Below are 26,334 nucleotides of genomic sequence, written 5' to 3'. Positions count from 1 at the left end.
GGGACTTTTGTGCTTAGGTGTCTTCCAATCAGACCATCGGCCAGCAACTCCTGCTGTGTCCTGTCCACACTGGGAATTAGCACCAGCACAGGACTCAGAAAACCTCAGGACTTTTCTGCAGAGTGCCACATCCTTTCATGGGGACTCTGTTCTGGGCTCATGCTCACACTTAAAAAAAAAAAAAGGTGCATGAGGAGGAATGTACAGGCCACTAGCTGGGTCTCATATCACTGTCCAGAATAGGATCTTACACAGCTCCAGTGACCCAGAAATTTGAGGCAGAAACTAACCATTGGCTATGAATTATCCAAGTACCTGTGGCTGCAGTTACTTGATAAAGCTAATCTCCCTGAGAGTGTTGATTACCAGTGAGTTAACAGCACAGGGGTTTGGGATAGGACAAAAGTTGCTGGGCCAGAAGCTCTCCTTGAGCTGCAAACAATTTGTTCCCAATCCTCAGAAACAGTTACCTCTTGGAACCTTCTGATAGAATCAACTCTACATGTCTCTCAGACTCATCTGTTAACACCAACATCACAAAAGAAAGAAGATGCTATAGTTTGCAGTGACTCACAAGCTTTTTACCATGGCACACTCGTGACAGTTGCAGCAAGCTCTTGTCAGTCACAGTGAATCCTTGCAGCAATGAATTTCTAATGGGAGTGAAAGACTCCAGAAGACATGATCTATCAGAACAGGCTGAGCGGTGCAGTATCTTTGAGAAAGCCTTCCCTAGTTCTCCAACCCACCCCCAGGGAGGTTCTGATTCACTCCACAAAGGCATGCAGTCCTCTCTCCCCTTAAGAATGACTGGATAGAAAACAAGTCCATTTACAAATCAGAAAACTTGCTACATACACCTAACTTCCTATGAACACTTACCAGCTGTATGAATCACCTCACTCTCTTAGCATTCATTTCCTCCCCTCTAAAATGGGGGTGGTAATAATAAAAAGCTTGTCTCCAAGGGCTGTTTTAGAATCAAATGAGGTAATAAAAGTGCCTGCAACATAGTAGGAGCTTAACAAATGTTTGGGCTTCAGTTCAGCTGACATTTTAACAGTGTGATTAGTGCCCCCATGAAATTGGTATTTTCTGATTAGTGGGTATTTGCTCTGAACAAGACTCCAAATATGATTCTCCATCAGGAGAAACCCATTTGTTGGGTAATAAATCAGATAGGTGCCTCCATTCCCACCTGGTCCAGGCCACTAGAGTGACCCATCATCAAAAGGGCAGTAGACAGCTAACATCATACTCAGTGGTGAGAAAGAAAGCTTTCCTCCTAATATCAGAAATAAGACAGGATGCCTCTTTCACCTGCTGTTCAATATTGGCTGGAAGTTCTAGCCAGAGTAATTAGGGAAAAAAAAGAAAAAAGAAATAAAAGGCATCCAAATTGAAAAGGAAAAAGTAAAACTGTTTCTATTCATAGATGACATGACCCTGTATATAGAAAATCCAAAAGAATCCACAAGAAAGTTACTAGAACTAATAAGCATTCAGCAAAGTATACAGTTTGTGTTTCTATATACCAGCAGTGAACAAGCTGAAGAGAAAATTAAAAATACAATTCTATTTAAAATAGCATATTTTTTAAAATCTAGAAATAAATTTAACCAAGATGATGAAAGACTTGTATACTGAAAACTACAAAACATTGCTGAAATTAGATTTAAAGAAAAGACAAGACATACCATGTTCATGGATAGAAAGATTTAATATTGCTTAGATGTCAATACATCTAACAAACAATCTGCAGATTCAAAGAAATCCCTATCAGAATTCCACAGTCTCTTGAAAAAAGTGGAAAAGTTAATCTCAACTTCAAATGGAATTGCAAGGGGCCTTGAATAGCTAAAATAGTCTTGAAAAAGAGGAACAAACTTGGAAATCTCACACTTCCCAACTTTAAATTTTACTGTAAATCTACAGTAATCAAAACAACATGATACTGGTATGGGGATGGATATCTAGACTGGTGGAATTGAGTCAAGAGTCCAGAGATAAAGCCAAACAGCTATGGCCACATTGATCATCGGCAAGGTGGGCAAGTCCATTCAATGGGGAAAGAACAATCTTTTCAATAAATGGTGCTGAGAAAACTGATTTCCATATGCAAAAGAATAAATTTGGACCCCTACCTCACACCCCACACAAAAAATAACTCAAAATGGATCAACAACCTAAATATAAGAGTTAAAGCTACAATACTCTTAGAAGAAAATAAAAGTGATAAATCTTCATGACCTTGGATTTGACAGTGATTCTTAGCTATGTCACCAAAAGCATAAGCAACAAAAGAAAAATATATAAATTAGACTTTATCAAAATTAAAAGCTTTTGTGCATCAAAGGACAATATCTATTTGTTTTTGTTTGTTTGCTGAGACCAGGTCTCTTTCTGCCACTCAGGCTGGAGTGCAGTAGTGCAATCACAGTTCATTGTAGCCTTAAATTCCTGGGCTCAATCTATCCTCCCACCTCAACCTCCTGAGTAGCTGGGACTACAGGCACATGTCACCATGCCCAGCTAATTTTTTATTTTTTTGTGGAGACAGAGTCTCACCATGTTGCCCAGACTAGTCTCAAACTCCTGGGCTCAAGTGATCTGCCCGCCTCAGTCTCCCGAAGTTCTGGGATTACAGGCATGAACCACTGTGCCTGTTCCAAAGGATATTATCATGAAGTAAAAAAGAAACCTCCAGAATGGGAGAAAATATTTGCGTATTTTCCCTGATAAGGGGTTAATATCCAGAATATATAAAGAAGTCCTACAACACAACAACAAAAACATAAACAACCCAATTTAAAAATGGGCATAGAATTTGACTAGATCTTGCTCCAAAAAAGATATACAAATGTCTAATAATGAAAAGACATTCAACATCATTCAACATTAGGAAAATGAAAATCAAAACCACAATGAGATACCACTTCACATTCTATCTTCACAATGAGATACTATAATGGCTACAATTTAAAAAAAAAAAAAAAAAAAAACAGAAAATAACAAATGTTGGTCAGCATGTGAAAAAACTGAGATTCTTGTGCATTGCTGATGGGAATGTAAAATGGTGCAGCTGTTGTGGAAAATAGTTTGGTGGTTCCTCAAAAAGTTAAACTTAGAATTAATTAGAATGTGATCCAGCGATTCCACTACTAGGTATATGTCCAAAAGAACTGAAAACAGGTACTCAAATGATACTTGCATATCAATGTAAGTATTGATATGCAATACTTGCAGCATTGCTTACAATAGCCAGAAAGTGGAAACAACCTACATGTCTATCAACAGATGAATGGATGAACAAAATGTGGCGTCTACATTCAATGGAATATTATTCATCTATAAGGAGGAATGAAATTCTGATACATGTTATGGCACAGATCAATCTTAAAAACATTATGCTAAGTGAAACAACCATACACAAAAGGACAAATATATTATGATTCTGCTTATAGGAAGCATATATAATAGTCAAATTCATAGAGACAGAAAGTTGATGAGAGGTTACCAGGGCAGAATGCAGAGTTATTGCTTATTAGGTACAGAGTTTCTGTCTGAAGTGATAAAATGTTTTGGAAATATATATGGTGGAGTTTGCACAACTGTGTGAATGTAATGTCACTGAATTGCATACTTGAAAATGGTTAAAATGGCAAATTTTATGTTATGCGTATTTTACCACCAAGAAAAGGACAATAGAAAAGGTAGAGTGTAGTTAATTATGTAATTTCTTATGTAAAATGAATTGAACTCAGAGAGCCCAACCAAACAAATGAAACCAGACTTCTTTCAAGCTCAAACTCAGTAACTGTAAATGTACACAGGCTTTGCAACAGCCTTGACTCGTGCTGAAGCATGGAGCCACTGGGCACAGAGCTGCAGGGCTGAGGACAATGAACAAATGCCAGGAGGCAACGGTCAGGGATGCTGCTTGCTTTCTGCAGAGGTGCTGGAATCAGGTACCTGCAAACAGGGTGGGACTCAATGCATGTTTATTGAGCACCTATTATGTGCAAGGTACCATACATGAAATGGTAAACAGTGAGTAACCTGCCAGGGCACTTGTCCTTGGCCTGTCCTCTGAGGTCTGAGCAGAAGTTCCTTGAGCCCTGGACCTTGCCTACCCATCATGATGTCTTTCTTCACGGTTTGTTTCTGGTTTCAAGTGTAAAGACTGTGTAGATGGAAAAGTATTCTACAGATGCGGGATGGTTTTGCTGTCATTCCTATTATCACTGGGGATTTACTAGGTCTTCTTGGGAGACAGATGCCAGCCTAGCCAGCCTCCAACACAAGGCCAGGAAAGCAATCAGAGGCTCCTGGGTGTGAGAAGAGATTCTGAGCAGAGGGCAGGGAATGGCAATCAGCACAGGCAGGTTCCAGAGGCTCCAGCCTCTAACCAGCAAGGATTCCAGTGCTGCGGGCTATGCTCCCCTAGAGCAGGCTGCTTTCTTCTTTCCACCCGGGTGGACTCAGTGCCCCACCACGCAGTAGGGTCTTTGCTCATTATCTTGCTCACACACACTCTTGTTTATGGCTCCCTTCTCTCTATCTATTCAATCCCACCCAACCTTCAAAGCCTGGCTCATGGGAGACAGAGTTTCTAATGGAAAAAGTTTGGATGCAGATGGGTCTGGATTCCAAATCTCAACTTACCAGCTGTGTGGCTTGGGCCTTTGCCATATGTGAAAATGGGGATAGTCATCCCCACATTCCAAGCCTGCTGAAGGGGAATGAGTGTCAAGGGTCTGCCACACCATCCACCTCTTCCAGAAGTCTCCCCTATCCTTGCAGTCCACTTTCTGTCCTTCCTCTGAGAGCATCACTCTTATGAGTGTCGCTCATTTGGGAATGAGTCTTCTCTGTCCTGTAACATCTCTTGTGAGGAACTGCCCTCGGGTATTGTGACGTAACTCCTTCAATATCGTTAAACTTTCCGTGGTTTCCATGCTTCTCTCCCCACTCAAACTGTCTGCTCCTTCATGTAGAGACCAAATCTTGTCATCTTTTATCTCCCTCCGTGGTGGCTAGAACACAGTGGGTGCTAAATAAATTGAAAATGTATTTGAGGCAAATGGAGGGTCCACAGGCAACAGAAGAAACCCCCACAGGAAACAGATCACATTTGCTCAGAGTAATAGCCCATTCATGTTCCCCACTCTGGATGCAAGCGTTCCCTGCCCACACTGGCACTTCACGAACACTCCATTCATTGAGCACATGAAATCTGCTGATGCCCTCAGCTCAGCAAGGTCAGCTGTAGTGGCTAATCCAGAAAAATATTCGCTCTGAAAAAAATCACCTTTTTGTGAATTTTAGAATGTCTTTAGAAATGGTGTTTATCTTCTTAGTTTAGTGTGACCATTTAAAAGAGTCAATTTTTTAAAAAAAGTTAATTAAAAAAACAGTCAGTGTCTTATGAGCATAGCTCACCCTCCATTAGAGAGAGGTGGCTCAGCAAGTAGGCTGAAGTGGCAGAGGGTAGCTGGCCAGGGATTTAATATATGTCACCAATAATCCTCAAAGCAGGCAAGCTACTTTCAGAAAAAGGATTCACTGCATGCTACAGCCACCATGTGCCTTGTCCCTTGGAGCTGAAAGGACTTCCCAAGCCTGTTGAACCAGGAGGTGTCTGGGCTAGGGGCCGGGAAAGCCTGGGTGCTGATCTTGGGATGAGTTACCACCTCCCTGGGCATCAAGGTCCTCATATCGGAGAAGGCCAAATTTAACCAGAGGCTCTCCGCAGTCCCTCTTGCAAGTTTCATTGATTCCCAACAGTAATGAGCCTTCCTATTTTCCAGAAAGTCAAATAAGCCAGGGAAAGGGAAAAAAGACACACTTAAAGCCCCAGGATTCTGGCCCTCAGCCCAGCCTTGAGGGCAGGGACAATGGCAGTTCTCCTATCTTCACCTCTCTCCCCACAAAAAAATCCAAGGGTCCTTCCCCAGGCCCTTCTCTGTAGCTGCTGGCAGGCCAGGACAGTGCTATGAAATGGGCGAGGTGCCATGAATTTGGAGGAGCTGGGGAGGCCTGTTTCACAACCCAGCTTTCCTAAGAGAAAAAGGGTATTTCTTCCCATCCAAACCCAACACTGGGAATAAATGTAATGGCTCAGATGGCTTAGTCTGTTGTATGTAACATCTGTAATATGCCAGGTACTTTATTTGCCTTGGGCCATTCGAGTCCCAAAACAGCACCATGACATAGTTATTGCAGTCCCCACATTTACAAATGAGGACACTGAGGCTCAACTTAAGACATTCGGCCAAAGTCAAGGTGATGGTACACAGCCGATGGGAGATTTGAACTCTGGTCCGTCTGAAGCCAAAGCCTTTTACCTTTCAGTTAGATCTTCCATAGACATCTATCTGCCTGTCTCTGGGAGATTCAGCCACATAGGGGGGCAATGGGACAGCCTTTAGTGGGTGCATGAGCCTTCAGTTCCACGACATTCTCTCCCTCTCTCCTGACTCATAGGGCAACCAACTGCCTGCCCAGGTTACCTGAGACGGGGGGGACCCCACACACAGACTTTCAGTGTGAAAGCCATTACAATTGTGGGCAAACTGGGATGGTTAGCCAACCTCCGAGTGAGACTTCTTTGTGCTTTATGGCTCCAAAACAAAGCAAATGTAGTTTTAGAATGCAAACATAATTGAGGGACATTATCAGTAACTCCACTGAGGAGAGCAGCTTTAGGCCTGTCCCCTAGTGCAGCCCCAAAAAGCCAGGTCACATGATCAAAGAAACCTCACTGTGTCCCACCTCCAAGCTAAGACTGAGGGTAGCCAGTCTGGGCTGAACTGGGGATTGTGGGAGGTGGACAGAGAAAGGAAGTAGTCTGTAACGGAAGGCAAATGGGCCAGATTCCTTAAAAACATTAAGCCATGAAATGCTCATTGCACCCCCATAGCATGGGGTTACTGGCCCATTTTACAGAAGGAGCAGCCATCTTGGCATTTTGGAGACCATTTAGAGGATCTTCTCTGAATCTCCCAAACATTTAAGAAGGCTAGATCCTGAGGGGCTCACCAAGAGACTCCTCTACCAAGCTAGGCAAAGCCCCCATGACACAAGCCCATGGGGAACTATTTCTATGGGAGAGAGAGGCCAGACCAGTGCCAAGTCCTGCTCCCAGCCCTCACTGGGCAGCTGGTAAATGATCTTGTTCAGGTCTGTTGCTCCCAAATGTATACATTAAGGGAGGAGACTCCTCCCTACCACAAGTCCCTCATCAGACACTCCTAACCACAGTTCCCTTCCACCTGAGGATGGAAAACCAGGAGGGCAAAGTCTTTCTCCTGCTATCCAAACCTTCTGCTTCCTTCAGGCAGCACCTCCCCCAGGAAGCCATCCCAGACTACTCCAGCCTGCAGTGTAACCTCCTCCCTTGACCTCACTCTACTGCTTCGTAATGCATCTCGCATTCTTGTCTTGTGCTGTTATTTAACTGAATGTATAAGAGGATAGGTGCTGGTGAGAGACCACCTGGGTTCAAATCCTGGCTTCTCCTCTTACTGGCCGTGTGGCTTTGAACAAGTTGCTAAACCTCTCTGTGCCTCAGTTTACTTAAATGTGAAAGAGGTATGGCAACATCCCCATAGAGTCATAGTGAGAACTGAATAAGTGAATAGGCATGAAGTTTTCAGAACAGTGCCTGGTATGTGGTAAGCACTAGCTAATGTTTGCTAGCATTATTTGAATGTTAGTATCGATGTTAGTAAGCATTGTCTCCCTAGCTAAACTAGAAGTTCCTGAAGTGCAGGACTAGAATCTGATACTTCTTGCATTCTCCACCTTACACAGACTCCACCAAGTCAAAGCTAAATAATCATTTCCTGTAGATTGACCTTGACAGAAAACATTCATTTTACCTCCTGGGAGAGAAGTATGTCTGCCTGTTAGTTGCCAATAGCTGCCTTTACCAACATCCCGCATGGTGGCCCAAGGAGCAGTGCCAGAGATCTTGGAGTGAAATTACAGCCCTTCAGGCCATGTGGCCGCAGAAGCAGAACACCGGGAAGCTGGAGACCACAGAGCAAACCCCCTTTTTCCCCAGGAGCTGTGTCATGCAAAAAAGCCAAAGCTTCGTGAAGAGTCCTGGAGTAAATCCCAGAGGCTTTGGTTCTCATTCTGGCTCCAAGCTCTGTGACCTTTCACAAGCCCCTGAAGTACCTCCCTGGGCCTCTGTTTACTCAGTTGTTAAATGAGAGTTGCTCAAAGACCAATGACTTAGTTCCTTCCAATTCTGACATTCCATGAGTCAATTTCAGAGTAAGGGTAAAAGCGTCTTTGAATGAACCTGACACATCATTTCACGAACAAACAGCTCTCCCCATTCATTCACTCATTCATTCATTCCACAAACATTGCCTGGGCTTTTACTACAGCCAAGTACTATTCCAGATTAGAGCAGAGGGGAAAAAAAAGAGACAGAATCCAACAATCGCTCTAAAGAAAAATAAAGATGGAAAGGGAGAGCCAGGGAGGGGACAAAAGGGATTTCATTTTAGATGGGAAATGAGGAAAGCCTCATTGAGAAGATGATATTGGAGGGGAAACCTGAAAAAGCAAGCAAGCAAGCTATGCAGATATCCAGGGAAAGAGTGCTCCCAGCAGAACGACCAGTACGTGCAGGGGCCCTCAGGCAGGAGCATGCATGGCTGTTTCAGTTACAACAGGGGCGTCTAGAAGGCCTGTGTGCCTGGAGTGAGCAGGACAGTGACAGGACATGAATTGGGGAGGCGGAGATTCAGCCACGGGGAGGACTTTGGCTTTTGTTCAATTACAAACCCAGATCATCTAAGTTTTAACGTCAATGAATTTGATGCCATTCACATATATGCTGAGGGCAAAATACCTAATGCATTTGTTCATTTTTACCTCCACCCCCACCATCATGGATCTGCAATCTATTTATAATTTTTATTGTCATTATGTTCATTTAGGGGCAGAAAAACTGAGGCTTGGAAACATCTGTTTCTCTGTCCAGCACTATAGCCAAATGCTGGCCTGGTCTCCATGTCAGAATCTCAGACTCAGTTTACCCACCTCTCCCTGCAGGTGCAGCCCTGCTTCAGAGTCAGACTCCAGGGGTTCTCCCGCAAGCTCCTCTGAGGCACAGCTCAGTGACGCACACCTGACCCGCCCCTCTGCTGCAGCCCCTCGGCTGCCTGTCAGCCCTTGCAGGCACAGCCCTTCCTCCCTGCCGGGGGCCTTCAACCCTATGTTCCCCCTGCCTGGGACGCGATTTTCCTTCCATCTTTTCTCAGTTTTGCCTTATCTCCCTTCAGGCTCAGCTCAAACATCACTCCCCAGGGAGGCCCTGCCTTGCTCTCTCCAGATAAAATCTTCCTGTTGAAGAACGTTCCCACAGTGTTAGGCTCTTCTCCTCAAAGCTCGTGTGTCACTCATATTCTCACATTTATTCGTGTGATTTTTTAAAAAGTAACGTCTCTGTTTGCCATCTAACTGTGAACCCTATTAGGATAGAAGCCACCTGAGTTTGCTCACCTTTCCATCCCTGGCACCAAGATAATGCTGGGCACATGCTCAGGATACCTAATAAATACTTGAGGAATAAGTGAATGAAAGAATGAATAAATCCCCAGGCCTTCTGTTCATTGAGCCCAGGGGACACACGGTGGGACAAACACAGGGTTCATTGGTTGGTTCTACAGGTGTGGCCAGAGCCATGAAACACATGGGAGAGGGCAAGGCTTGAAGGCAAAGGACCTGTGCCATCTGAGCCCGACACCACACCACGCACTTTACACCGGCTATCTCCTTTCGTTGTCCTGGCTGCCACTTGAGTTGAGAATTACTGTACCATCTTACAGATAAGAGAACTGAGGCTCAGGAGGCAAGTTTTCCTGGGTCATATAGCAAGTGTTTCTGTAGTTAAGCCCAGTCTTTGATTCTAAAGACTATGCTCTGCCCCAACTGCCCTGCCCTAGGCAGTTTCTTTCTCTCTTTCCTTTCTTTTCCTTTCTTCTTTCTTTTTCTTCCTTCCTTCCTTCCTTCCTTTCTCTCTCTCTCTTTCTTACTTTCTTTCTTTCTTTCTTTTTTTCTTGAGACAGAGTTTCGCTCTGTTGCCCAGGCTGGAGTGTAGTGGCACGATCTCGGCTCACTGCATCCTCCACCTCTTGGTTCACCTCCTAAGGCGATTCTCCTGCCTCAGCCTCCCGAGTAGCTGGGATTACAGGCATGCACCACCACGCCCAGCTAATTTTGTATTTTTAGTAGAGACGGGATTTCTCCATGTTGGTGAGGCTGCTCCCAACCTGAGGTGATCCCCCAACTCGGCCTCCCAAAGTGCTGGGATTACAGGCGTAAGCCACCACATGCCCTGGGCAGTTTCTAACACTCTGCCACTGATTTCCTGTGTGACCTTAGGTAAGTTACTGTCCCTCTCTGAGCTTCAGTTTCCCCACATATAAAATACAATGGTTGGAATGGATGGATGGATGGATGGATGGTTTCACGTATCCTTTCTCGTTCTGAAATGTTCTGACTTGAAGATTCTATGCTTCTAAATTTATAAAATAAAAAATATGAGCATTAATGTACCTCGCTCAATGTCAAAACACAGTAGACAATTCACAAATGTTCATTTCCTCCCTCTCTCCCTCCCTTCCTTCCTACTCCCAGTTACAAAGATTCTCTGCTTCACAGCCCTCCTTGAGGCCACCTGTGCTGCCTGGTTCTTCCAGGACACCCAGAGCACTGCTTCTCCTGCTTCTGTGAAGCCTCCCCAGGCTCTGACATTGCTGTCCCAGCCAGCTCAGGATCTTTAGTCAGCCATTCTAGCTGTGTTCCCCAGAGAGGCCCACAGCCCACAGCGTTCCTGCTCGCACGTCCTCCTGCCTCCTGCCTCTGAAGGGGTACCTGGGTCCCGTGCAGCACGGTGGGGAGAGAGAAGGAGGTGACGGGAAAGGAACTCACACATATGAGCACCTTCCGTGGCCAGGACTGGAGCAGGATCTTTACTGTTACCTCACTGAATCCTCTGCACAGGGACATTGTTACTCCAATTTCACAAAATGGAAGAAACTAAGGCTCAGACAGGTTAAGAAGTTGTGCAGGATCACATAGCCAGCAAGCAGCAGAAGCTGGGCTTTAACCCCTGCCTGCCTGAGCCCACAGCAGGTACCTTTTGCTAACTCTGACGATGCCCGAACCCTAGGCAGGAGGCCACTGGCTTTCCTTTTCATATCCATGTAACTGTGGATTTATAGCCCTTGTCACTTAAATCCATCAGTCTCTCTCTAGCCTCCCTCTGCTGCCTCTCCTCACTGCCCCCCTCCAAATTACAAGACTGCAAAAATATTCACAAATTTCCCTCAGTGTTTCCAAAGGGAAGACACAGCCCTGGTCACTGCACCAAGTCCTCAGAAGACACTGTCCCTCTGTGGCTGGTGCTGAGCAAAATGGGCTGAGTCATTTCTCCCCCCATCACAGCTGCTGCCCATGAGGGCTTTCCAGAAATCAGACTTAGGTAAACCATGAACATGAGCATTGCAAGGAAGCCCTAGGGTATCACCAGGGCCCTAACTGGGGCTGTAGGAAGAATGCGGAAGGGATGCCTGAATTTTCTAAAGGCGCCCTGAAAACCATGTCCTCAAGGAGCATAGGATGGCAGACGAGGGGGACAGGGGGTGTGGGAATTGCATCCTGCTCTGTGATGCGACAGGGAAGCTCGGGTGAGAGCAGAATCCCTGGCAGCATTCTCCTGGTGCCCGACTGTCTTCCTCTCACCTTGCTCTGCCCTTGCCTGGGATGGAAAACAAGGCACTGGGGAAGAAGGGGCTGGTCCACACTCTCCCTAGGAAGGGCCCCACAGGAGGGACAAAACTCAGCATGAGGTCAGGCCAGCCCAGCCCGAGGTGACTAGAGTTCCTGTGTCTGCTCTTACCTAGTTCACGGGAAGTCTCCCTTCATGCCTTAGCTTGAAGCTCCCTTCCTCCAGGATGCCCTCCAAAACCCCCCGAACCCCCACAGTAGGTCATGCTCCCTGTTGAGGCCCTCACAGCTTCCTGGACTTCCGGATGGCTCTTGTGGTTTAACTAATTACCCACAGAACTTGAACGTCTTCCTCTCCCATGGTCTGTGAGCCCTCCCGACAGGAACCCATCTGTCTAGTTCATGGTCATATCCCTAGCGCCTCCGCAGGGTCTGACACGTAGAAGGCACTCAGTAAAAATCTATCTAGTGAATGTGACTAGCAAGAAGGGAACCAAGGCCTGCTTCAAGCCAACAGGACCTGGTGGAGACCAATCCCCACCTCACCCCAGGCGCCTGACAGCCTCCCACACTGGATTAGATGGGAAAACCTACTTGAGAACAACCACGGGCACTAAGGAGGCCCCAGTCCCAGCTGGCTGACTCTGAGCTTGAATTGGCAAAACTACTGGGTGCTCAGGGATCCCAGGGGGACTCATGCCTGCCACAGCCACAAGGAAGTCATGGAAAGCCACCCTGCCAGCTTTGAATCACCTAAACATGGTTGTCATCACGCTGTGAGTGAGTACGAGAAGGCGTGTGAATTTGTGTGTATACTCTATTTTAAACTAATAAGAAACATATAGTCTGTGCCACCCAATTTTCTCCCCCACATATTACATGCAAGGCACTGTGTAGGCGCTGTCATTTACGTTTATACAACATGTATAACACATCCACAGACATTCACTCACTTGATCTTCCCCACAGCCCTGACAGTAGGTGTTATTGCCACCAGCTGACTGACGGGGAAAGTGAGGCCAGCTCTGAAGGTCCCATAGTGAGCAGAGGGCTCTATCAAGGCCCACACCCATACCTGTTGCTTGTTCTACACTGGCCTGTCTCACTCATAGCTGGGTGACCTTGGGCAAATTCTCTTACCTTCTCTGAGCCTCACTTTTCTTCTTGGGTCTACATCGATGACTCAACAAAACAGTGGTGACAGCCCCCAGCACAGGCCCGGCACAGAGCCTACCACACAGCAAAGGAGCCTCCACTCGTCTGTGGCCTTCATGCTGGAGGTCTTGCACAGCTACCCAGAAATCACAGAGCTCAGGGAACATCCTTCTCCTGCCTTTACCTGCAAGCTAGCTGTGGCAGCCTCTCTCCCCAGAGCCCAGTTCCACCACAGCCAGGCCAGGGCCACCACAACCAGGACTCTGTGCAGCAGAAATGCTGGGAAGTTCCCATCACCCCTGCCAGCAGCCAATGGTGCTCTGTGGAGGACTGCCTGGGATTGAAGCTCTCCTTCCTTCCTTCCTTCCTTCCTTCCTTCCTTCCTTCCTTCCTTCCTTCCTTTCTTCCCTCCTTCCTTCCTTCCTCCCTCCCTCCCTCCTTCCTTCTTTCCCTTCCTTCTTTCCTCCCTCCCTCCCTCCTTCCTTCCTTCCTCCCTTCCTCCCTCCCTCCCTCCCTCCTTCCTTCCTTCCTCCCTCCCTTCCTTCCTTCTCCTCAAACCCAATGGAAATGACTTTGAAAAGTATTCCAGGAGACCAGATGTCCAGCTTGGAAAGGGGCTTCCCCTACAATCTGGAAGTCAGTAGGAGTTAGCAGTCCTCCATCTTGCTGCCACTAAGAGGCTCTCATGAATGGAGGTGACTTCTCAAGGGATGCTATGCCAGTGCCGGAGACTAAGTCAGGTTCCTTGGAAACAGGCTTCAGGGAAGGCTGGAGGAATCCTTTTGAGCTCCTTGGCTTTCCTCCAGAATCTGTCTCACAAGTCAAGAGGGCCCCAGGGGACCACTGCCCTACTATGAAACCAGTTCTTTCCGCCCAGGGCCGGTGGGTGGGGGGCAGAGTGGGAGAGGGGCAGGGAGAGGAGCTCCCTCCACCACCACTGTGTGGGTCACAGGGGAGCAGCGGTCTTGAGTTCCCACTCTGCCGGGCTCTCCTGCCTGATTTCTGTCCCCATGACCCTCTTGGAAGCTGGGGGACTCCGCAGGGTCCCTCTCAACAAGCACTCTCCCAGCCCCTGCAGACAAATAAATGAAGCCAGCTACCTCTGCAATATATCTTCCCACCCGCTCACCTGCCTGGAGGTAGACAGGCCTTCCCACTGCTGGGCTAAGTGTTCTCTGGTGTGCTGTCACCTTCTACAAACTCATGGTGCCTGATGGACCTCGCATGTACAGCCCATACAGTTGTAGAAGAATAGACTTGAAAGGGGCCTTGAAGATAGTCAAGGGTAACCTGCTTATTGTATAAAATGAGGATTCTGTAATCCAGAGAAGCTAAGAGATGAGTCAAGGTCACAGTTTGTTCTCAATTTCACGTGCGTTTTGTTTGGTCTCCTCATCAAAAATATGTAGCTCCTAGAGGATGAGGCCACCGAGTGTTCCCCACAGCATGGTAATGGGCACTAATTAAAGAGTGGGTTCAGGCCACACCTATTGACAGGTGGATTCCTAGGGAGGAAATGAGAATGAGAGCAAGCACCTGTTGACCCTGGGCCTGGGGCATATACTTGACTCTCTGGGCATCTGTCTCCCTGCCCTGGACCTGGAGATAGAACTGACAATCTCCACAGAGGAAGGTCTCCTGGGAGGAAGGCAGGACAGCTCCTCAGAAGGAGGGGGTCACATCACATTCAGACCTAGCACAGGACTTGGAACAAAGGAGCGTCCATTCCTTAACAATGCACTGTGGACTGAGGACCATGAGGGGAAGCTCTGGGGTGGAGCTCACTTGCCACTACTCCAGCACAGACCCATTGTGCTACCCTGGAACCCAGAGAGACTGTGCCCTCCTCTTACCTAATAGGAATTAGACAGATGCTACCACTAACAGGCTAAACTCCCCTTGGTGTCTGTCGGGCTTGACATCTGTCTGGATTGTGAGCTGATGACCACGGGCATGAGCCCCTGAGGGAATTCTTTCCACCCAGGGGTTCAGCTTACACCTGGGCTGGCAGACCAAGGCAACACTGCAGCTCCACCGCCCCCACTCACAGCCATGAGATACCCCCTGCTCCTAAATCTACCTCTACCTCTTAGTGCGGGCCCTCCCAGCCCCACCTGAGACTGATGGCTTTGTGGAAGTAAAAAATAGATCTTCTAGATTTTGGTTTCCACAACAGTAGCTCTTTCCAGCATTTGCCAAAGATTTGAGTAACGGAGGAGATGAGTTCAGCTGGTTCTTTTATGAAAGATCCCGGAAGAGGAATAGGTAGAGCTCAGGAGTGGCTTGTGTTGTCTCCAGAAGGCTAAAGGAAGAACCATCATCGCAGAAGATAGGCCTGGGCTACCCTAAATGATGTGTTCCATCACTACAAACAGACACATCTGCACCCACTTCCTGCACCTGCCACTTTAGCCACTCCCTGAGCCCCAGTTTCTCCTACTTATAAAATGATACAATGCCCATTTTACCTGCTTCACAAGGCTAAGAGGCTCAAACAAGGGCATACGAGAATGAACTTTATTAGGGGAGAAGACTAATATTTATTCACCATGAGCTTGCCATGTGCCAATCACTTACAGATGTTTTCTTCTAGAGTTTTCACAGCAGCCTTAAATATGCTTGGTAGTATTACTATCCTTACCTATAAGGCCAAGAAAATGGAGGCTCAGAGAGGTTAAGTGATATGCACACTGCTTAGCTGTAGTAGAACCAGGGTCAGAACCCAGAATCTGACTCCAAAGCCCGTATTGCTTCCCCTAGGCCCACACTGTCTCAACAAGAAAAGTAAACGTTGCTTTTATGAAGAAGCTAGTGAGTCTTCAGACTGAAATTGCTGCCTCATGGAGCCAACCCCTATTGCTAGGACACATCCATTTGTCCCAGGCAGGCCATCAGAAGGGTCAGAACCAATCCCCAGCCCCCACACTGCCCTTAAGACTCTATACCACAGAGGCCAAGCCTCTGCAGTCTGTTGAATGTCATCATGATTCTTTGCTTGGATTTGTGGCGGTGGCGGTGGTTTTAATGATTGCCTGGCCACGAAGCAATCCAGTTGGGAGGAAACCCAGAATCCTGGAACTTTGAGTAGAAAGGGACCTCTGGGGGCAAGTTTAAGCTCCTCATTGGATAAGTGAGGACACTGACATACAGAGAAGGTAAGTCCCTTGTTGAAGGTCACATATCAGTCAGCGGCCGAGTCCACAGTGGAATCCACCATCCTTAAACTACCAGTCCCGACCCCATTCTCTCCACCATCCCGATCACCCTGATATCGATCAGCTTCATTGTTCCTGAGACAGAAGAGGGCTGGATGTGGGCTTAGAGTCTCTGCTCTCTCTGCTTAGGGAAAAAGGGGATCTTAGGTAAGAAAGCCATGTTGCAACAAGGAGTGAAGCGAGTTTGTTTGCCTCATGCACCAACTCACTGGTCTAAGTTCTACCCATTGAGAAGTCAACATGGAAAGGCCGGCTCGGAAATCCCTCGGTGTGTAAGGGAAACTGGACCCCAACAAGGAGGCCTACCTGGTGCTCCTGGGGCAGGGACAGCCCACTTCTGGCCGCCTGGGATAGGCAGAGGGGGCTGAGTTCCTCCTTCTAGTCCAGGCTGCTCCTTTGCAGTCCCCAGGACAGCGCAGAGCACCATGACCTAGGAGGCTCATGTTTCACTTCCCCGCTGGCCGGCCGCTCAGCCAGTCCTCCTCTAACACTCTGCAGAGACCCACTTCCCCCCAGAAGTCTGCCCTGTGACTCCACTCTGTCCTGGTCACTCCACATCCTGCCCCACTGTTGCCTCCTGTGGTTAACACCTGGTTGGTGGCTTTTTCCACGTCACCTCTCTGTCCATCATCTCTCATGTCTGTGTGTTGTATGTGCCCCCTCTACCGTTAACCCCAAACACCCCTCATCCGCAAAGTGTCCTCAGGGTCTGTATACCTGTTTTCTACTGCAGCCTCTGCCAGGGCTGTGCACAGCGGGCAGCACCAGGCCACAGCATTGACTGGCTATTTGTGCAACGCTGGTTGAAGGTACCAGTGACCCGGGAAAGGGCCCAAGCCAGGAAGCAAAAGGAAAGGGAAAGGGATAATCCTCCAACTGGATCATCAGCTCCAAAATAACGTGACAGAGGAGAGTAAACCATGATTGAGCCTCTCCTCTGTGCCAGACACCGTGCTAGGACTTAACGGATGCCCTCTCAACGGTCTTACGAGCTATGTGCTTTTACTTCCCAATTTACAAATGGGGTAACTGGATCGAAGATGTTAAGCAACTTGTCTAGATCCATATGATAGGTAAGAGCAGGGCTAGGCTCTAAATGAAGTTTTGCCTGATGCTAAATAAAGCCCATACTCAACACTGCCCCACCACAAGCAAGCTCCTTGAAGACAGACTTTATGGCAATGTGTTTGCTTTGTTTTTGCTGCTGTCTCCTCAATGCCTAGGACTGTGCTGGGGACATAGAAGACACTCTATAAATATTTGCTGAATGGAAGAACAAAGGGAATGGATGAATGCCATGCTGCCCCTCCCCAGCATGGCAGGACACCTGCCCATGATGCCAGATTACTCAGTTCTATTTCCAAGAATCTTCAACAACTATTTGTTCCCTTTCTCCACCTAGAAAAGTATCCTGTCTATTAATGTTCCTCCAAAAGCCATGTTTACTAGGTTTGGGATGGGGGTGTGAGTAGAGGCATAAGTTGAACACAAAAGACTACATCCTAATGAGGTGGAGGATTTACAAGCCTCAGTGCCCTGTGACCTGCTGCTTCTGTGGCCGCTTTCTGGCCCATCTGGATCTGGCTCCTCCTCCACCCCAGCCTTCCCCCTCCCCCACTGGGCACCCCCACTGCCTTGACTGAGCTGTACTCAAATTGGCCAGGTTCCTACTGAGCAGAGAACTAACAGTTACGCCACCCACCCCAGCCCTATCCGAACCCTCCAGAGTCTGCTCTGGGCCCCAGGGCCAGCTGCTTTTCTCCACATTCCAGCCAAAAATAATACAAGAACGAAGCTGTTTGGTGGAGACTTAATCTAATCTTCGTTGCTTCAGTTTTAAAATATCCTGCCTGGTTTAGGGTTTCTTATTACACGCAGGGATGTGTTTTTAGTGAGATAGGTCTTAGCAGAAACGTCCTTCTTGTAATTAGAAACCCAGGCAGGCCGGGCCTGCAGTGAGGCATCCAAGCCAAACAGCAGATCCCCCTGAAGACAACACGTTTGCAGCAAGCTCTTCTCAAGCTCTGCTTGACCACATGAGACGGACTGAGCTGTCCCAGGCTTGCTTTTCCCTCTCTCCTGGGGGTTCTGGATGGGAGGAAAAGCTGGAGTTCAGTTAGAAAGACTGTGCCTCCAACTGTTGCTCCCTCAACCTCCAGCCCTGTCTCCCACCCCCAATCAAAATGGAGCCTGTGACTGGCTGAGAAGGATATGCAGAGGAAAAATTACCCCAAGGAATCCCCACAGACTAGGGAGAATTAAAGACAAGCATTCCACCGGAGCCGCGTCTCCAGGATCAGAGCTAGCTTTTACAAATCAGACACCGGAACAGAAGGAGTCTATGAGCGCGCACACAGTTTTGTGTAAGTGCCGGGTGTAACTTCTTGGGCTTTCTGGCCCAGAATCTGCTTTGATCTGCCAGTAGAGACTGCTAAGAAAGGTTCAGGCCATGGCTAGCTCCAGACCAGTACCCACCCCCCGCCGCAGCCAACCAGATGTCACACACACCAGTCAGGGCTCAAGTCTTGCCTTCCCAGTGGAATAAAGAGAAGGGACTGCATTTTTGATAAGTCAGATTCTGCATTCATCTGATGTGTGAAAGCTATTCCAGGTAACACCATTTGGAAGAAGCAGGCTGGATCCCCCAGCTCAGCCAAAATTGCCCCTCTTGGTAAAATGTAAATGGTTTTTGGAATCACAGCAGGCCTTTCCAATTCTAGGATGTAATGCAAGGCAGGAATCCAGCCGCTTTACTATAGCCTAAGAACTGCTGAGAGTTGTGGGGAAGGTCCTGGAGCCAGGCGAGGAAAGAAAACACACCGAAGAATGTGACTTTGCTGCTGAGAAGCCTCTGTCTCCCATTTTCTTTACTCAGAGCGCAGCCTGCGCTTGATCGAGTCCATCCTCTCACCCTAGTGAGAACTGTGTGTGATACATTCTACTTTACAGATGAAGAAACCAAGGCCCAGAAGCTAGATGACCCCTGGAGTCATGCAGCCCAGGCAATAACAGAGTGAAAAGAGACCAGGCCACTAAATTTCAGCCTAAACACTAGCTCAGCATGCTGACCTGCCAACCTTGATTATCTGCCCACCACTTCCCTCCCTCCTTCCTCCTTTTCCCATCAGGTATTAGATTTAATTAAATTAGCAGATCCCCATCACAACAATCCTGGCCATGCTGCCTGGATAGAACCCAGCCTGTGGAGCTCCTCCCTCTAAATTCTGCTTCTCAATATAATTCAATCTTCAATAAGTCACAGATCTCACGTGAAGTGTTTTATACAAAGCATGGTGTGTTGGCTAGACTCAGGCTAACGTGGTTCATGATGATTTCATTTTCCATTAGAACTTCCTCAGTTTTTCCTCTGCAGCATCATTTTCACCCTCTCCATACTCGGATCTGCGTTTTGTTTGATCCAGACACTTGGCTTCACATGCCGTCACCTCCAGCAATTGCATCACACGTTTATATATATCTTACAGCATCGCAGTCCTTGTGCCACACAGCGTAGGAAAAAGGAAAACTCATAACAGCCTTTCTCACCCTCCTCGAACTAATTTAGAAAATGTGCTCCAGATTAAATAAATCGGGAACAAAAGTCTGAGATTAGAGATAGAATTTCAGAAAGTAGGGAGGGGGGAACTAAATAAATAGCAAGGAAGTCTTGCAACATGTTGGAAGCCTATAAATTTTATTGGTTGTTTCTTTAATAAAAACAAATTCAAATGCTAACAACGCAGTATTATTAAGACTCTAACATTTAGACATCTAATTTTGTCCTGCTCCGCTGCTGTTTACGTTGCACGTTGGATTCGCGGAAGGTAAGGAAGTCAGGTCGATCGGTCTGGTTTGGTTCCTAAACCAGGCTAATAGAGACCCCTTTAAAATCCAGCCGTTTTGCTTTCTAGGCATGCCTTGGTCTCTAATGAGTTACAGCCCAGGTTGAAGATGGACATGGCAGAAAGAAATTTAACACACACTCTGGTGCACCCATAAACTTCAAGGCCAAGGGAGAGGAGGTATGTTTCCAGTTAAGCTAGAACTCCATGAATTCAGGATTCTCCACTCACAAGACAGTAATTCTCCTTATTTCATCACTAACTTACTTCAAATGTGTTTATACAATTTATTGCTACTGAACTTCCAGGCAACTGGTGTAGAGTTAATGAAACCCAGCTTGGAGAAGCTTTGAGCTTTGAACAACTAACCACAGTTTAAATGGTTATGACATGCGGTCAAAGCCACAGCCTGAGCCCACTGCAGTTTCTGTGTTAGGACCTAGTCAAAAACCTTGTCATCTCACCTTTTGTGCCAAACAGATTGAAAAAGCAAAAAGCACTGAAAACCAGCCTACCTTGTTCCTTCTCAAGGTTCCCAGCCATTTAAACACGTTTATCTTACTAAACGCGAGGCGAGCCCCTCCTCCAGCCCCGAGTAAATATTTTAGTTGCAGTTGGAATTGGCAGCTGGGCTGAAATCCTGAAATCCAGTTTGGGTTTAATTGAACAGGGTCAGGCCTACCTAAAGCAATGCTGGGAGAGGCTGCTGAGGAGGCACCAAGCAACATTTAAAGGCAGACTCAGTGACAGCCCAAAGGCAACACAAAAATGAACAGATGAAACCGGACTGGAAAAGAAGCAAACTCGTCTTACAGAATCACTTGGACATTAACTTTTATTAATTCCATTGTCACATGGCAACCTCCCCCAAGCTGTGTCCATGTGGGAACTCCAGCAAGCTCCCTCTTTTTAAACAGACCCATTTTGGAAGAGTAAAGGGGAGGTACTGGATTTGCCACTGCCGCACAATAAAAGCCCCTTTTGAAAGCAGCACTTTCATTAACTTAAAGCAATCTATAGACTTTAAAGCAGAGAGCAGTAAACTCCCAGAGAGGATCATAAAACAGCCAGTATCAAGTTGGGTATACTTCAGTGCAATTCGCACGAGGCATTTTACTGTGAGCGGTGGTCGGGCCCATCTCCCTCCAGTAACCCCCTGCCCCTCATTCTGAGCAGCCTCTCTTTCTCTTGGCTTTCATGCCTTTCCCGCTCACAAAGGGGAGGCGGTGACCAGGGAGTCTCCGTGGGGTCACAGCCCCCTCCCCCCTCGGGCTCTCAGCGGGAGAGAGCTCTCACGAATTCCAAGCCTGCAAAACAACAGCCTTGGAGCTCCGCGGCGGCAGTCGCCGCGCCCCGGGCCGCCGAGGCCACTCGTGGGTCGTGGGTCGTGCGTCTTCCGTGTCCTGTAAGGGCTGTCTGGCTCTCCCTGCCAAGGGTGCAGGGGGCTGGGAAGGTGGATTTAATATTAAAAGGAGGAAATCTCAAATCTTCCTCCCCTCAATACCCTCCTCCCCCCGCACCCCCCCTCCCCCGACACACACTTTTTCTCTAGATGCCCAGAGAATAACCTACCTCCCTGGTCGGGACCCCTTCCCATCCCACACCCCAGAGCTAGGCCCAAGCTATGGGGATGCAGCCGGAGTGGGAGATTATGAGACCAGAAACGGGACCCTCCCTCCTCGCTTCCACCAAGGTCCTGGGGCCTCAGAAGGCCAGAACGGCAGAGAGAGCAGGAGGGCAGGGGCAGGGGCTTTGGGTAATAGACCGTGTTATGTTTGAACACCATCATTCTCAGATCTGGGGCGGGGAGGATCGTCTAATCTGCCTAAAATGCGAAGCTTTTGGCTTCCACCAGTTATAGAGCATTTGAAACCCGAAAAGCCAATATCCTGAAGTCTCAGGACAGGAGAGATGACAGTAGGGCACCCCAAGCTTCCTTCTCCCCCGGGCGCACCAAAGGCCGGGTTTGTGGGCTTCTCAGCCCGGCGGGGGTAAGCACAGGAAGCGGCTCCAATCAGGGCACTGGAGTTCGAACCAGTCCTACCCTGGGCCACAGCCCAGACTCCCGGCCCACTGCGGCACCTCGCTGCTAGCGCTGCCCCCACCTCCCCGCCTTTATCGCAGGCCGCGGCCCCTGGGGGCCACCGTTCCCGCCCCGCCGCGCTGCCCCCGCAGACCCAAGTGGCTCCTGGAGCACTCCGAGCCGCCTGGGTCGGGTCCTCCGATCCACTTCCAGCCCGGCGAGGCTGCCCTGCCGCTTCGCCCAGAAGGTCTCTTCGATCTGTCCGCTTCCCGGAATCGCTCTCCTAGGACCGGGTCCTGTGTGGCCCAAGTCCTCTCCTCCTAAAGAAACACTTTCGGGGGGAAGCAGCACAAATTCGGGGCTCCCCTGCCACGGCTCAGATCAACTACTTTCGTCGCTTACCTAAACACTTTTTCACACGCAGAGGTCCAGGACCCCCGCGTGCGACCCTCCCCAAATTCCAATAGCCTCGACCACAAGAAAAAGCTGTGATCCTGTTACTGAATCCTAAAAACGCCACCCGTTTCTCCAGCCCCCAACTCCGACCTCCAGCACTCTGCTCTGGCCGGCGTGTAAACTACTTATCGGCCCTTCAATCCCGATTCCGTAAACAGTCTGGATCCTATAAACCAAACTCTAGCCTGGTCCTAAATCCCAGCCCTAATTCACGGCCGATCCACAAAGCCTCTACCCCTCAGTTCCCAACCAGAGTCTACCCACCGCGCGGAAACCCCCGGCTCCCCGGTGAAGAGCCCCGGGAAAGGGCGGCCCATTTCGCTCGTTTCTTCCTGGGGATCGGGAGCCAGGAAAGCCCCGTCACCTAACCCGAAAGAAATGCAAACTTTGCGCGGCAGATTCGGGACCCTGCCCCATCCCCCTCAGCTCTCCGCTCCCGAGCGCTTTCCGTCCCCTCTTTTACGAACTCATCCCCTAGTTCTCGAGCCAGAAGGGCTCCCGATTCCCAAGCCTCGCGCGGGCCCCTACGCCCGCCTCACCAAAGATCCCCAACAATCACGGAAAGCCGGTGACCCTACACATTCTCGCTCCTCCCTGGGTGAGGGTCCCTGCGCGTAGTCCCTCAGATCCTGGCTGCCCGGACCCCGCCGGTGTTCCCCTGTCTGCACCGATCCGCCCGCAAAGCCCCCTTCGCCCTGCCTCTCCAGGCCCGGCCGGCTGCGGCCGCGGCTCCTCCACTCCTCCGGTCACCCGGCCCCAGCCTGGGACCGCTCCCGCTTCCAGCCGCTGGAAAGCAGCTCTAGGCTGGTGGCGCCGAGTAAGCGCCGGCCCCAAGGACGCCCGAAGCCGGGAGAAAGAGAACCTGGAGCCTGCCCGCGGTTCCCAGCCTTGCCCCGCGGAGCGCCCAGCCGGGAGCCTCCGGCACCCGGTCTCCGGCCGGCGTGCCTGTTCCTATTCTGGGGTCCCCTGGCGCTCCCGGCGCACAGCTCCCCGCCCGCCAGCTACGGGGTTGGGCCCGCGGCGATCCGAGTCCGCAGCCAGGCTCCTTGCACCCGCGGACAATGCGCGGCCGGCCACGGGCCCAAGCGCGGCGAGGCGGCGGCGGCAGCGGGTCTGAGCGCTGGCCGGGCAGGGAAGCGGGCGGCCCGCGGGGCTCTCGCAGCCTCCGTGCCTGGCCTCGCCGCCCCTCACGCTGCTCCGCTCCGCGCTCTCCCGGCGCTTCCCCAGCTTCTCTCTGTACGCTCCCGCCGTCCCTCGCTGCTCCCTGCCTCCCTCCTCCCTGCTGCCTCCCTCTCTCTCCTCCCTGCTGCCTCCCTCTCTCCCTCTCTCCTCCTTGCCCTGTCGCAATGAATAATACTCTGGCTTGGGGACTGGAATAAAACACACGCGCTCTGAGGCAGCCGCCCGCAGCAGCAGCCGCCGCCGCGCCGCCGCCGCCGCCTGCAAAAGCGTCTCTGACATGGAAATGAATGACAGCTTACCTGATGCCAATCTTCATCAGACTGACACCGGCGTGACAACACAGCCTATACTTCCCAGCACTGCTCGGGACGTCAGCGGCACAGGGACCCGCCCCCCGAACCCCCCCTTCACACACCTCCCCTCTCCCCACTCCCCCTTTCTCCCCACCCCCCATCACCCCCACCCACTCCCGGCCCGGCCGCTGCCAAGTCGGAGGAGCCGCTGGAGTGTCTCCCTCTACTGGAGGCTCTCGGGCGGCGGGCGCGGGCCTGCTCCTGAGGCGGGGAGGCGGGCGGCCTGGAGAAGCGGCTTCACTCACGAGGAGCCTCGGATGGGGAGCACGGTGGACCCCCAGGAACTCAGGAGCACCCTCCCTCCCCCAAGCCAAGTCCCCCTTAGCGAACAACCGGGGCCGAGTTCCAAGATATCACCGGTGCTGAGGGGACTGAGATGAGGTGAGATTTTCTGTGGACCCCAAGAGAACTCCCCAGAAATGATGAAACTTAAAACGGGCAAGAAATCCTTCCTTCCACCAGCACTCCCCCTCCCCCTTTCCTGCCTGGCTGGCCTCATTTTTATGATTGCATTTGAATAATTCTCATTACCCTGGCCCCAGAAAAGGTGTTCAGATGACACTCTGGTTAGTTATTCCTGGTCTCAAGAGCTTTTTCTGCTGGGGGCTTCCCGGGATGTCTGGTTCAAGGTGGGGCAGAGGGAGAGAGGAAAGAGTGGAGAGGCTTTGTCAGTATAGTACTTCTTTGCAAATGTCAGGCAAGCCTGTTCTAAGCCACTGCTATTTTCATTCTAATAAAAAGTCCTCAAGAAACTCAGTGAGTTCCCAGAGTTCTGGGGGCTGAGGTGCAGTCATATAAAGTGACAGACCAGCTGGGCTGTTTCAGCCTGGGCCTGCTGGGGTGGCTTCATCTACATCAGGGCGGAAATGGGCTCGTGATGTGCTGTCTACAGTGGAAGACAAAAGCAGGCATGTGTAGACCCACAAGTGCCTCCGTTCACTCAACAGAGATCACAGTCCTACTAAGAGCCACACACCAGAGCACGCATGCTTGCTTCCACAACTTAGCACATGGCCCTCCGCATAAAGGGACAAGAGAACCCCTTCTGCCTCTGGAAGGTTGTTTCTTGCTCCCCATAGAGGAGCCCTTTCAGCCAGTCAGGCAGCCATTGATCCTCTGACCCCAGGCCAGGCAGGGGGCCTGGATGAAGCCCAGACAAAGACACCGACATAAGTGGGAAAGCAGAAAGTGAAACCCAGCCACCGGCTTTTCAGTAAAGAAGTCGAAGGCTGACCCTGAGCTCTTCTCAGGCCTCTGGGTCGCTGCTCACCTGCCTCCGTCATGGGCAAGGATGAGAGCTGTTAGCGTTGCCTGGCTCAGGAGAGGCAGCTGAGATCCTGCTTACATCACATCCCAGATACACACACTACTGTTTGTCCAGATCCTCCCACTACCCCCAAATCCACCCTCCACCGCTGCTTGTGGGAGAAACTCTTCAGTGGTAGCCCCCATTATAGACCAAGTAGAATCCTCTCACCTTCACACAGAACCTCCAAAAACTTCACTAGGTGGATTTATGTCACCCTAGCCTCTGATCTGATCAGAGTCTCTGGCTGCTGACAGCATAATCGCTATTATATATTATACATTGTATAATAATATAATAATAATGAATGCACTTGCCCTTTTTATGTGGTACAGAAGCGGCCAGATTCTCCAACCCAGAGGCTGGAGGTCAGGCTGCCATAAACTCTCAGAGGGAAGCCCTCTTCAGATAAGGGAGGGGGAGGGGAGATCCATTTGTCTCTGCCCAGGACCTCTGGAGGGAGGGGTTTCTCTCTTTCCCATGGCTCCCAGTGAGTTGCTACAGCCTGCCGAGTCAGAGGGGAGAATCAGGCTGAATTCACTCCATCAGAGAGGTGTCAGTGAGCCATAAATAGGACCACAGGCAACAGCCTTGCATCACTGATTTACACCTGTCACACCCTCGTTTTCTGAAATCTAGTTCAATGCCCAACACTTTCCTGATATGGGAGCTCCATTGCCATGAGCTATTAAAATTTTTGGAGTCTTTAAATATTATGATTTTCACTAATACCTTTTTGGTGCTTTAAACTGCACATCGTAGTTTTAAGTAAATATATCTTGCTTTGACTATTTTTGTCATTTGCAAGAGCTTAAAAAATGATTATCCAAAATATAACCATCATTTTTATAATCACGGAAGGCAAATATTTTCCCTGCACCCACCAGAAGCTCTGCTGTGTGCTAGCACTAAGAGTAAACAGCAGAAGCAAAGAGGCTCCGGTTATGGCTCCTGTCCTCAAGAAGCATTCATTTGTTGAAGAAGACAAAGCACCAATATGTAAAACATAGAAGCTAGTAAATAATTAATGAACAAATGAGTTGTCAGTATG

General features: G+C 49.4%; 1 protein-coding gene across 3 annotated transcripts in view; it reads right to left on the bottom strand.

Moving 5' to 3' along the window:
• Positions 1-24,037, bottom strand: part of PKNOX2 (PBX/knotted 1 homeobox 2) — a 268,399-nt gene extending 244,362 nt beyond the window's left edge. Inside the window, exon 1 of one of the 3 annotated variants that reach the window (XM_025358003.1) lies at positions 23,924-24,037. The gene's annotated coding sequence lies outside the window, so the exon portion shown is untranslated. The remainder of the gene's footprint in view (positions 1-23,923) is intronic. The other 2 variants (XM_025358005.1, XM_025358006.1) reach the window with 2 other exon arrangements.
• Positions 24,038-26,334: the final 2,297 nt, after the last annotated feature.

The sequence above is a fragment of the Theropithecus gelada genome, chromosome 14 (genome assembly GCF_003255815.1).
Source record: "Theropithecus gelada isolate Dixy chromosome 14, Tgel_1.0, whole genome shotgun sequence".
In the NCBI taxonomy this organism is placed as follows: Eukaryota; Metazoa; Chordata; class Mammalia; order Primates; family Cercopithecidae; genus Theropithecus; species Theropithecus gelada.
This window is presented reverse-complemented; position numbering and strand designations above follow the sequence as displayed.